The following is a 12,796-nucleotide window of genomic DNA, read 5'->3' on the forward strand; positions in this document are numbered from 1 at the left end:
AAATGTAATGGGGATGGTTGGCGGTTGTTGGTTGGGACAGATGAGATGAAGGCCTTGTTGCCAAGTAGTATCTGTCTATGACTCCATCACTCTGTGAAACTTGGCCCCAGCTAAAGTAAGCCTTAAGACCATAAGATATAGGAGCAGAATTAGGCCATTCAGCCCATTGAGTCGTGGCTGACTTAGTATCCCTCTCAACCCCTTTCTCCCGCTTTCTCTGCATAACCTTTAATGTTCTGACTAATCAAGAACGTATCAACCTTTGCTTTAAATAGACCCAGTGATTTGGCCTCCGCAATAAATTCCTCAGGTTCACTACAGTCTGGCTAGAGAAATCCCTCCTCATCTCAGTTCTAGAGGGATGTGCCTCTCCTCTGAGGCTGTGCCCTCTGGTCCTAGACTCCCCCACTATAGGACTCATCCTCTCCACATCCACTCTATCTGTGCCCTCTGGTCCTGGACTCCCCCACTATAGGAATCATTCTTTCCACATCCACTCTATCAGTGCCCTCTGATCCTGGACTCCCCCACTATAGGAATCATTCTCCCCACATCCACTCAGTCCTGATGAAGGGTCTCAGCCTGAAACATCGACTGTTTATTCCTTTCCATAGATGCTGCCTGACCTGCTGAGTTCTTCCAGCATTTTGAGTGATTTGCTCTGGATTACCAGCATCTGCAGAATCTCTTGTGCACTGTATGAAGAAGGGTGGATCTGAGATCACATATCATAACGTTTGGTGAAGGAACATAATAAATAACTTCCTTTCAATTTACGCAGGGCTCCATGTACTTAGGTTTGATTGTAAAGTTGGGGCATGATCTCGCAGCAGACTGATAATCAGCAAGCTGATAATCAGCTTCTCAGTAGGTCACCTCTGCCTCTGTCGACAAGCTGCCGCTCAGCTGCCACGGTGATTGTGAAGCTGTGGCAACACAGAGCCGAGGTTTGCAGGGGTGGTTGGTGGGGGGGAGGGTGCACAGAGGCCCAGCCCCCTGTGGGTTGTGTGGTGAGTCTACCATGTCTGCGTCGAGAAAGCAGGAAGTGAGAAGTATGTGCATCCGTTATCAAAACATACTCCTGTTCACCGTGACTGTACCATATCAAGAGCAGGCACCATGATAGGTAGGCCAGTTCATCGGGCACTTGGACTGCCTTAATCAGGTGCTCTGCAAACTGTGTGCAGCTTGATAAATTTAAATGATCAGTGAAGAGTGATAATCAACAACGCCCAGCATCACTACGGGAGGACTCGCTGTTCTTGTGCAGTAAGTGAAGAATGTTAGCATTAGTGAAACTCGCACAAAGATCCATTCGGTCTGTTCATTTTCAGTTACTAGATCGCATTAGTTTTTGGTCAGAGCGTCAGACACTGCAGAGATTAAGCTGTATTCTGTACTGGGGCAAGGCTTGGCTTGATATCATTTTTACAGCCACTAAGCACTGAGAACAGTGGAGGTGGATGGGACAACAGGTTGAAGGGAGCAGGAAGGCTGACACGGTTAAGCTGGGCTGATCAAGCAGACTGATGGCTCAGTACAGGATTTTGCTTGTTGCAGTGCAAGTACGTAGGGCAACTGATGATCTTTTGATCTTTGCCAGACTTCTAAAAAGTTGTGTAATCCGTTTCAGATGGAGTCGCTCACACTGACTCTGTGGCAGCACTGTCTCACCTCAAACTGGCCACTAGAGGGAGGCAGAGATGACAAGGCCAACCCCTTCCTGCTCACCGGCCTATTAGGCTAACTATTAGTTCATGGTTATCACCTGTGTTTTGTTTGTAGCCCTATATAAATTCCTTGTCCCTTATTTCTTTGTTCAGTTTTGGAATCATCTTTGTAAGTGAAGTTTTGTCCTTGTAGGAGTTTCCTATTTTGGAACTTTAGTTAATGTCTTGAATTTTGACTTTGTGAGTTTTTTGGACCCTCTGCCTGCGAAGGAATCCAGTAAAGCCTTGTTGGATTGTTTTCCTTTAATTTTGTGTGACTCGCCTTTGCAGTTAGATTCACCACTATTTAGTGAGAGGGAAGCTAAAACTGAAGAATTTACCTAGTCAGCTGAGACAGATGCACTCAACTTTAATCCAGAACATCACCATCTCAATTCTGATTTCAAATTCATTTAGAGCTTCTTCTTCCCTCTTGGGTAAAGGCAAAAATTCCAGCAGCATTTTCTCAAGGAGAGCAGATGAGCCTTTCTTGAGAATGCCCTGGGGTTGGGAAAGGAGAGTCCACACCCTTCCCCTCTGCACTACTGTCATCACCCAGATTTCCTAGTCCCATTTCTATAACTGGAGCTAGTGGGATACAGCAATTAAGAGTTGCAGTTCTTTGTTGAAATTAAAGTACATGGATTATGTCTTAAAGTAGAGTAAGAATCTCTCCTGGGGCCACTGATAGGTAGAAGGAAACTGCCTTCCCCAATTTATCTGTTATTAGATGCTACACAACAAGTGGTAGCTTCAATCAGACTAAATTACAAGCCAGAAGTTGTTAGAAAATGTTGCTTTTAGCATCCTGCTGATGGAATTGGTTCTCTCTTAAAAGATTGGTGTAAATTTTCAAACTCAATATACTTTGCATTAACAGAAACAACAGGAATGGCTGCACGTGTAGTATAATCACGTTCAAGCTTAATTATTATTTGACCATACATGAATACCTGTGAACACAGCCAAATGAAACAGCATAACTCTGGGGCCAAGGTGCAAAACACAGTGCCAACGGTTATTCACAGTACAAGGCACACATAGCACATATAAGACAATAAAATTCAGTCATACACAAAAAACATAGTCCAAGTCCCAGAGTCCATGAATGCTGCAGCAGTCTGCAGTTGAAAACAATACATCTTGTTTTCTGCTAAGTGAACATTGGAGGGCAGCACCAACTCCAGCACGGATGTCACACCACGCCACACGATACCACCTCTGGCATTCCGGTGGAGTACACCGACTCCGATGCCTCTCCTGTGAGTAGCTAGAAACAGGCAACACCGTGGCCTGAGGCCCAGTCCTCACAACAACCAAGGCCATCCGGTCCCCCCACCGATCCCCAATAAAACGGTGATTTGGACTTGTAACTCCCACATTACCAGTGTGCAACAGGGTCTTGCAATCACAACAAAAGCGACTAAGACAATCACTTGCTGTTAGATTGCATTCTGCCTTCACGCAACAACACCTGTCTGACACAGACAGCAGCAGGGTCCGCACCAAGTCCAGCTCCTTCAGTTTCTTTACCATGGGGTAGATCTGCAGTATTTTAAGGTCCTATGTCTAGTAGGGTCCAGCGATCGTAACAAATTTGTTTTAAAAAAGACAATAACGCCTTTGGTTGGCCTCGTGGTAGCCATTGTGTCTGACTATGCCACCACCTTACTGGAAGCAGTGTTCCAGAGCCAAACAGCACAGAAAGCAACCCTTTGGCTCATTAGGCAGCATCTCTAGGAAGAGGTACAGTCGACATTTCAGGCCGAGACCCTTCATCAGGACTGACGAAGGGTCTGGGTCTGAAACGTCGACTATACCTCTTCCTAGAGATGCTGCCCGGCCTGCTGCATTCACCAGCAACTTTGATGTGTGTTGCTTTAATTTCCAGCATCTGCAGAATTCCTGTTCTTTGGCTCATTAGCTCCTCATCAATCATCAAGCACTCATTTACACTAATCCTATATTTACTCTCCCCATCAACAGATTTTCTCACTCACTTGCACATTCAGGGCAAGTTACAGTGGTCAATTAATCTCCCAATTTGCATCGTTTTGGGATGTAGTCAGAAACCAGAGCACCCGTAGGAAACCCAAACAAACACAAGGAGAGCTTGTAGGCTTCAAACAGACAACACCCAGGGTGAAGAGTGAGCGCAGGTTGTTGCAATATTGAGGAACAGCTCTACTAGTGCCAGTTTTATGGACATGTATTTCTCAAAGATGCTCCCTTCCCACATCTGATGCTATAATACAGACTCCAAACTGACTTTGTACCATTGACACAATCCCAGCCATGGTGAATTCTTGATAGCAACAGCACGTACAGCTGTGGTTCATAAGGTAACTTCCCAAAAATCTTCACTTATGATTTGCTTCTGAAGCGGTCAGTTTAAGCCTAACATTCACATGACAGATCGAAGCAAAGGAAAGACTGGAAGATTGGGACTTGGAAGGGGTACTGCTGACTTTGACTTCAGAAGCAAGGACACCTGGAAAATCTTCCATAACATCCATGGTCAGACAGAGAAAAAAACTTTTTTTTTAGTTAGTTGATATACAATTCCCAAAAACATACGCATTCATTTTTTCCAGATTCTGTCCAGTCTTTGTCATTACATCTTAAAGGATATCAGGACTATAGGAAGGTGCTGAAGAGGTTTTGATTATTTATCATTTACAGTATTTAAAGGATCGGTGTGGAAAAGGCCCTTTGAAGTACGCCAACCCTGCAACTCCTGATTTAACCCTAGCCTAATCGTGGGACAACTTACAATGATCAATTAACCACAGTCTTTGGACTGTGGAGGAAACCGGAGCACCTGGAGAAAGCCCACGCATTCCCACAGGGAGGACGTACAAGCACCTCACGGAGGATGCTGGGATTGAACCCTGAGCAGTAATAGTGTCGTGTTAGCCACTACCCTACTGTGGCGCCCCAGGGGTTTCTAGGAGTGGCACTTCGTAAGAAGGAATTCCTTTCCAAAGATAGACTGGAGAATTAGGGATTTTCTCCCTGAATGATAAAAAAAAACTTAGAGAAGCCATGAGGGAGGAGATGGGGAAAGCAAAACATGGTTGGTTTTACAGATGGTTGTTTAAGAGTGGCATTGGGATAACCAACAGAAACAAGAGTTAGGTCTATTCTTGAATAATCATGAGCTTCTGAATGATTTAAGTTGCCCTTAAATATTAAAGCTTGCTTCTATGCACTATAAACAGAGCCTGAAGCAGCTATCCTGCAGCTAGTCTAAAGGTCAGAGCCAGCTTGAACCAATTTGACACTGCCAGGGCTACAGAGGTGATATCTCTATCTATCTCTATCTCTCTCTCTCTCGCTATCTCTCTCTCTCTCTCACACACACACACACATACTCTCTCTCTTCCTCTCTCTCTCTCTCCCCCTCTCTCTCCCCCTCTCTCTCTACCTGTCTCTCATCATGTATATAATGATCTAGATCCTAGGCTAATCACTTTCCCTGCTGTGAACTCTTTTCTCCCAACATGCAAGGTTACTGGGGTGGATATCCTGGGGTCTCCATCGCACTCCCTCTCTGATCTCCCTGTTTTCAGCCTCCTACACAGCCCAATCATCCACTTTCAAAGTGTTTTATCATTGGTACAGCAGTGCAAATTTGTGCCTGGCAAGCTTCCACAGATGACAATGTAATAATGACCAGTGAATTTGCTTTTCAAGTTGGTGGAAGCTTAAATGTTGTTCCAGAGCTTTGCCGCATTTTGTGGAATAGTGCCCTTTATGTAGAACTGACAGGAAAGGAGAGGCGTCAGTTCATCTGAAACATGATGTCTTTAATTGCCAAATGTCAGACTGATTTCATAGAATCATAAAAAGATACAGCAGTGAAACAAACCCTTCAAACTACCAAATTCATGTTAATCATCTGTCATTCATTTGCATTAATCCCATTTTATTCTCCCCACATCAACTCCCCTCCCCCGCTCCCCGATTCTACCACCCACCTACACATGGCAAGTTAACCTACCCGCCTGCGCGAGGGCAGGAAACCTGAGCACCCACATGATGACAGGAACATACAAGAAACCCACATGATCACAGGAACATACAAGTTCGGCGCAGCCGACACCCAAGCTCAGGACTGAACCTTCATGTTACTTGGCCACTGTTCTAGCTCTGCTGAGGTACCTGGAATGAAAGCCACAGTGTCCTGCCTCAGAATGCAAGAGTGTTACCTGTTCGGCATTTGATGCTTCACAGGCTTCAACCACGCTCCTGGGCATTATGCATAGGAGGAGTTTCTGCTTTACTGATAAATGCCTTCTGCCTTTCATGGGACCCAAGCTTAGTGACTCCTAAGTATGGAAAAGGGTGCTGCTGGAGTGTTACCAGCTGAAACCATGGCCTACAAGCCACTTGGTAGAACTCCAGAACAGCACAGTGCAGTTGAAACCTAGTCTAACCCAAGCACAGAAACTTTTCACATTTCTGGGAGTCAGGGCACGTGTCCGGCTTTTTATCAGGATTTTTGTTTGGCCTGATGCCAGCTTTCCTGGAGTAAAACTTCCCAGGAGGGTGAGAGGAGATCTGATAGAGGTCTGTAAGATTATGAGAGGCACAGATCGAGTGGACAGGGAGCATCTGTTTCCCAGGATAGAAATGACCAATACTAGAGGGCATGTATTGAGGGTGAGAGGGGGTAGGCTCAAAGGGGATGTGAGAGGTAAGTTTTTTTACTCAGAGAGTGGTGGATGTCTGGAATGCACTGCCTGCTATGGTGGTGGAGGCAAATGCAGGTCGACCTTCACTAATCCATTCGGACCTGAGAAGAGCCGGATTAGTGAAAATGCCGAATTACAGAAGGATCACATTAAGCATAATCAGTGCCGGATTATCGAAGGAACCGGATTACAGGTAGTCGGACTAGTGAAGGTCGACCTGTACATTCGAGGCTTTTAAGAGACATTTGGATAGGCACATGGACATAAGGAAGATGGAGGGATGTGGATATTGTGTAGGTAGGAGGGATTAGTATTGGGTGTTTTTGATCTCTTTTTTAGCTGGTTCCGCACAATACTGTGGGCTGAATGGCCTGTTCTCGTGCTGTACTCTTCTATGTGCTATGTATGCCCAAGATGACATCAGCAGTAGTGAAACAAGCAAGTTCTGTCTGCAGTGAAAATTTCAACCTTAGTGGTCTAAAGAAGAAACATCCTACTTTAAATGAATTGTGATTCCCCTGAAACTGTGTCAACAATGAACTTGGTGCTTTGCCCTGTCTGATACCTGTGATCTCTGCATTGCCTGTTATGCTTTATGTCCTTGACTGCTCCGCTTATAAAGATTGTCATCATTGTCACTCTCAGCCTCAGGAATATTCCAGACTTCTACTGTTGACCTCTGTCACAATATTTGTGCACATTACACACTAGCATGTTGGTAAGGTATCTCAAACTCTGTATTTGAGACAGAAGAGACCTCAGTCCACAGGAGTAGGCAGAGCAGGTATAAGCAGGAGGCATTAACTATCTGTGCTTGTGCCCTAAAATCCTGACTTCTGCCAGGAGTGCTTGGCCATAGTTCTCAACGGTCTCTGTGGCTCTCAGGAAGAGGGAGTGCACCTCTTGCCATCACTGTTCCTCACTGGCTTGTTTGGATCCCTCTAACTCCCTGGGAACACCATGCCAACCTCCCTCTACGCCCTCCAAAACTGCAATATCCATATCGCTGCCCTCTCCGTCCCATAGGTGGGAGAGAATTGTTGGTGTTGTATTTGGTACTGATGCTGGCTGCAAAGATGGCAAGTGTTGTGCAGCTGCAAGGGCTTACTATATGGTAAAAGGTAATTTTATGTTGATTTCAACTCCGTGTTGCACAGAGAAATCTAACAACACTGGTCTTTGAACCTTAAAGATTATCCTTACAATTTCTCTGTGCTTGAGAGAGCCACTGGGAGTCTGGGGTGGTAGGTGTAACAGATCTACATATCCTTAGCATGAGCAAACATGTATGGCAGACCAAGTAGAGGTATCTCCCAAAATTCAGATACGTAGATCAGATTATATTATCGGATGATCACCAAACAATTATAGATGATCAAATCCATTTTTATTCGCTACAATAAGTTCCTTTACCTACATTTTGGTTTCTGAACATATGGTTCCATGGAGCACATTTTAGAGTTGTAGAGTGATACAGATTGGATAAGGTCCTTTGGTCACTGACTGCTGTGTTGCTACCACCCCACCCAGCAAATAAACCAAGTTACCTTTCATCTTAGAATGGACAGGTAAGGTAGCTGCGTCAATGGGAGTGGTCTCCAAGCGTGCATGTAACATAATGTACACACAGTATCCAGGCTGAGAGCAAAAGTGTCCACGTTATTTCTGGGTCACCTGAACCTGAATGGTATGAAGATCAGGTGTGGTGGGAAGTCCTGTTACCAGTGAAACGGGAGTCATTCAGTCTAAGTGTGTCAGATCAAAACAAAGCATCTTAATTGCAAAGAGCATAGACACATAGTCTCTATGTGCAGGGATAAACAAAATTTAGTAAGCCAGTGGTTGTTAAACATTGTCTAAAAGTCTAAAACCACAGAAAGCAAGTTGTTGTAGTATTGAGGAGGGTGAATAATGTGAGGAGCATGCTTTAAGTAGCATCTATGACCCCTCCACGTCACTATTTAAACTTTCGATGCTGTGTACCTGTCTCAATCTCTTCCTCCAATAGACATTCCATGCACTCACCATTTTCTGCATGAAAAAGTTGCCTCTTGGGTCCCTTTTAAATCTTATTCCCCTCACCCTAAACCACTGCTCCCTAGTTTTGGTCTCCCCTCCATTAACATCCACCTCATCTATGCCTCTCATAATTTTAAACATGTCTATAAGATCACCCTTTATTCTCCTGACTTCCAGGAATAGAGACGTAGCTTCGCCAACTTCTCCCTACAGCTTAAGCCCTCAAGTCCTGGCAACATACTCATAAATCTATTCTGAACTCTTTCAAGTCTAACCACATCCTTCTTATAATGGTGACCAAAATGGTACACAGTACTCTAAATGCAGCCCCACCAAGGACTTGTAGAACGGCAATATAATGACCCGACTCCTATACTCATTGCCCTAAAGTGATAAGACCAATGTTGAAAATTCCAATACTTCCTTTTGAGACACGGTAGTTCACGTTGATATTCTGAGTACAATACCCAAACATGCAAGACATTTTAACATGGCACTGTGAGGGCTGGCTCTTGATACGCAAACATTCCAAGTATTGATTGTCAGAACACACATGACCATAACTATGTTTAATGTTCTGGGTGGCAAAATAACTAGTCTGGAACTTCTCGTGATCACATTGCAAGGTCGAAGATGTAAAGCCTCCTTTCTCTACTGTTCTGCACATTGATGTCACAACAACACAAAATATCACACAGTTCACTTCTAATTCCTCTTTTAATGTCTGGACCTTTAGATATTTTTCCCAGCATCATTAGATGTCACATTTCGCTCTTAGTGTTGTCATAGCCGCAGTTTTTATGTAATCCAATTAATGTAGCCCAGCTATATCAAGGTATCTGTACATTTCATTAGACGTGTACGAGAATTATTCATGTTCATGTCACATTTAAAACGTACCTTAATGCACGTATCCATTGACAGATTGGTAGTGAGGGGTGATTGCAAGAAACGAGGTGATTGCGTGGTCATTGTAATCAAATGTGAGGCTCTGAGGATCAAATGCTTATAATTATTAATTAATTTCTTAAATTAAGCCCGCAGTCCCTCAGCTGCACTGTCCTCCCCCCTTGCTATCGAGCATCTCCCTCACCACCCCCTTTATCTTTATCGTCTCCTTAGAAACTCCCAGTCCCCCTTGTGGACGGGGGGGTGGGGGGGTTGGCGGTGGGGGGGCGGGATGTGATATTGCCCCTTTTGGGAACCATTCATATAGATTTTGCACTGGCACTGGCAGTCAGGAGCAGTAAAAGTGACAATGTCACCCGTCTGGCTAGTGGAACTTCAGCACTCCAGTGACCTGTGCTCTGGTCCAGATCACCAGTCCTGTCAGTGTGCAGTTTGCATAACTCTACTGTTACGTCCAGATGTCCTGGATTCATTTCACAACCCAAAGATATGCGGCTTGGTTGGTGAACTGGCCTCTGCAAAAATTCCCTCTGCTAGACAAGTAGTAGAGTTGGGAAGGGGGAATCTGATAGGAATGGGGGGAGAATAAAATAGGAACAGTGTTGGGTTTGTGTAAAATTGATCCTTGGACAGGATTCGGTGCGCCAGAAGGCCTTTTCCCATGCTGTATGACTCTAGAGCAGGGCTTCTCAACCTGGAGTCCATGGACCCCCTTGTTAATGGTGAGGTCCATGGCCTGAAAGTCCGGGAAGCCCTGCTCCAGGGCAGTGGGTGACTGCATGGCTCCAGTGGCAGTCTGGGAAGCTCGTGTTTAATCACAGCAAGTTGAATCTCCAGCAAACTGGAGTTGAAAGGCTAGTAATAAAAGGCAACTGCAGGATTTATTGTGAATAAAAGAGAAAGTTAAGAAACTCTTGAAGTGGAACACAGTCCAGTTCCGAAGAGCCTCAGTAATTTCAACAGAACGAGAAGTCTATCCATTTGTACCATTAGAAGTTACTCAGGGAGAATGACAACGTCGAAGGGCAGAAAATGCTCTCGGTGAGACCACGTGTGAACACAAGAAGGTGAACTCATTGGTAGCAATAGAGTCCGATACTTATGGGATGTTGGCCAACCTAGCTGTCAACTACTGTGGGGTGGTTGATGTCCTATTTAACAAAGCCATTTCATTCGAGTGCCATCGAGATTATGGAGGATCAGAGGTCAGAGGAGATGATTAACAATTACATGGTCATTAAGAAACAACCTTTTGCAGCATTGTAATTTAAGTACATTCTTGAATTGTGTACTATGTATTGTTGTTGCAGACTAACTGATGAGGTTAACAAGATTAAAGGTTAACTTTGTTTGTCACGTGTACATCGAAACCTACAGTGAAATGCGTCAGTTCCATCAATGACCAACACAGTGTGAGGATGTGCTGGGGAAGTCCACAGGTGTCAATATTGTATGCCGACTATTTAGTAACCCTAACCTATATGTGCCTTTGGAATGTGGGAGGAAACTGGAGCACCTGGAGGAAACCCACACAGTCATGGGGAAAACATACAAACTGCTTACAAAGAGTGGTGGAAATAGAACCCCCATCACTGATTGCTGCGTTGTAAAGCATTGCACTACCATGCCACCCAGCAAATACACCAAATTACCTTTCATCTTGGAATGGAAAGGCAATGGGAATGGTCTCCAAGCATGCATGTAGCATAATGTACACACAGTATCCAGGCCAAGAGCAAAAGTGTCCATGTCTTTTCTGGGTCACCTAAGCCTGAATGGACTTACCAGCAGAAGGGAGGGTATGGCAAGATATTACAGTTATCAAGAAGTGAGGATGGCACAGTACTGTAGTGGTTAGCGTAACACAATTACAGTGCCAGTGACCAAGGTCATTCCCATCGCTGTCAGTACGTTCTCCCCATGACTGTGTGGGTTTCCTCCAGGTGCTCCTGTTTCTTCCCACAGGTCAGTAGGTTAATTGGTCACATGGGTGTAATTGGTGGCATGGACTTGTTGGGCCGTATTTTATTTGTTTTATTTTATTTTATTTAGAGATACAGTGTGGAATGAGCCTTCAAGCTGTGCTGCCAGTAACCCACCAACTTAACCCTAGCCTAATCATGGGACCATTTACAATGATCATTTAACCTACTATCTGGTACACCTTTGGACTGCGGGCATGTTTCCCTGCTGTATCTCCAAATGAATTAAATGCATTAAAGCTGACATATCTTCTAGTGAGGCTCTAAGAATGCAGACCTCTGTAATGTGCAAAAGGCAAGGCTAGTGATTATGTAAATAAACCATAGGAACAGACTGACTGAAAGAGCTGAGGATGAGGAAGGAAGTCTTTAATATGAATACACCACAATCATATATAAAAGAACAATATACATTAAGAATTCATACAGGCATTGAAGGGTACCAACCAAGTGAAATGCCAGACTCATCTGTTGTAAAGCTAAACTAGTAACACTTTCACTTATAGTCCAAATCGAAGAAGAGCTAAATAAACTGGAAAGACACAAAGGATTTGGTGAAAGTGTCCACTGTGACTGGACAGCACCCATCATGGTGCTACCAAGGGTGGGTAAGACTGTCTGGCTCTGTGGAAATTAAAAAGTGACCCATTCTGTAGAGGTGGATGACGAGCAGATCTTCCTGCCCATCACGGGATCTACTCCTGAATTGCAATTGGTCCTCTTTCATTCCTTTGTCTGAATTAATGTAGACAAACAAGTCCAACGCCCCTTGACAGTTAAGACCCACATGGAATTGCACTCATATCAAGCTACTGTAGAGAGCAAAATCTTCATCAGAAATATTCCAGCCCATTACATGTATGTAAGGCTGCCACACTATATGTGCAATCATGGTGATGCTTTAATTGCAAAGTCGCAGAGACCTTTCATCACTTGATGCAATGTTCAGAGCTGTTGAACAGAATATCAAGCTTGAAGAAAGTAACTGTGTGGAAGGAACTTGTTTATTTGGGTCTGCAGGTGAATGATTAGGCTTCATCTATTTAAATAGAAATTTGAGGCCATATTCAGTGGGAGAGAAACTTGAAGATGATCCTGAAAACCAGTCACATTTCGGGATGATCCATAACTGCACCAGATTTCAGCCCCTCCTTTCCAGAGTGCTAACTCCACTTTATCAACTGTTAAAGAACATGGTGGGTGAAGACCAGCAGGAGACCTGGGTGAGGAAAGCTTCAACAGTGAGTCACTTCCATAACGGCAACTATGTGCTAAAACTAACTTGTGGTACTTCCAACTATGCATTTGCAACAGCAATTAGCCATTTTGGAGACAGTGACCAGCAGAAGACAACTGCTTACATTTTACAAAACAAGAAGTAACACCCAGATAGAGAAGGTGATACTGGAGCTAATATCAGAGCCATATGGTTTCACCAGTTCTTGTTGGGAAGACCATTCATGTTCATTACAGACCTCAG

At 44.3% G+C, this 12,796-nt stretch overlaps 1 protein-coding gene across 1 annotated transcript in view; it reads left to right on the forward strand.

Moving 5' to 3' along the window:
- The first annotated feature begins 1,094 nt into the window (after positions 1-1,094).
- The window catches only part of smpd3 (sphingomyelin phosphodiesterase 3), a 138,935-nt gene continuing 127,233 nt past the window's right edge, over positions 1,095-12,796 (forward strand). The window contains exon 1 of the mRNA XM_072279390.1: positions 1,095-1,269. The gene's annotated coding sequence lies outside the window, so the exon portion shown is untranslated. The remainder of the gene's footprint in view (positions 1,270-12,796) is intronic.

The sequence above is a fragment of the Mobula birostris genome, chromosome 15 (genome assembly GCF_030028105.1).
Source record: "Mobula birostris isolate sMobBir1 chromosome 15, sMobBir1.hap1, whole genome shotgun sequence".
NCBI lineage: Eukaryota > Metazoa > Chordata > Chondrichthyes > Myliobatiformes > Myliobatidae > Mobula > Mobula birostris.